A 735-nucleotide genomic window follows, 5' to 3' on the forward strand; every position below is an offset into this window, starting at 1 on the left:
CCAGCTGTTAGATCGCGCTATCTAATATAGTCTTCCATGCAAATCATACACCTATCTTGCATCAAGATTAGCACTATCTCGAAATAGACCGAACCGAGCTTTCACTTGAGCCTCTTCACCTAGGAGTACCATCGTGAACTTCCACAACGGTTTCTGAGCCTATGGTGCACTGGGCAGAAACCATGCACCTATCTTGCACCGAAACTAATACTATGTCCAACTAGACTGAAGCGAGATTCCATATGATACACTTCATCTAGTAGTTCCATTGGGTGCATCTACAGTTCCATCGGGTGTGTCCAAATTGATTTCTGAGCATATGGTATGTTCCATGCAAACCATGCACCTATCTTGCATCAAGATTAGAACTATCTCCAAACAGACAGAACCAAGATTCCACATGAGCCTCTTCACCAAGGAGTACCATCGCATGCGTCCAAAACAGTTTCTTAGCCTATGGTGCATTAGGCACAAACCGTGTACCTATCTTGCACCAAAACTAACACTATCTCCAAAGAGACCAAAGTGAGATTCTATATAACACACGTCATCTAGGAGTTCTATTGGGTGCTTCCAAATATATTTTGAAGCATATGGTATGTTCCATGCAATTCGTGCACCTATCTTGCATCAAGATTAGCACTATCTCCAAACAAAAGCAAACTGAGCTTCCACTTGAGCCCCTTTACCCAGGAGTATCATCGGGTGCATCCAAAATGGTTTCTTAGCCTATGA

Source organism: Sorghum bicolor, unplaced genomic scaffold (assembly GCF_000003195.3).
Source record: "Sorghum bicolor cultivar BTx623 unplaced genomic scaffold, Sorghum_bicolor_NCBIv3 super_33, whole genome shotgun sequence".
NCBI classification, from domain to species: domain Eukaryota; kingdom Viridiplantae; phylum Streptophyta; class Magnoliopsida; order Poales; family Poaceae; genus Sorghum; species Sorghum bicolor.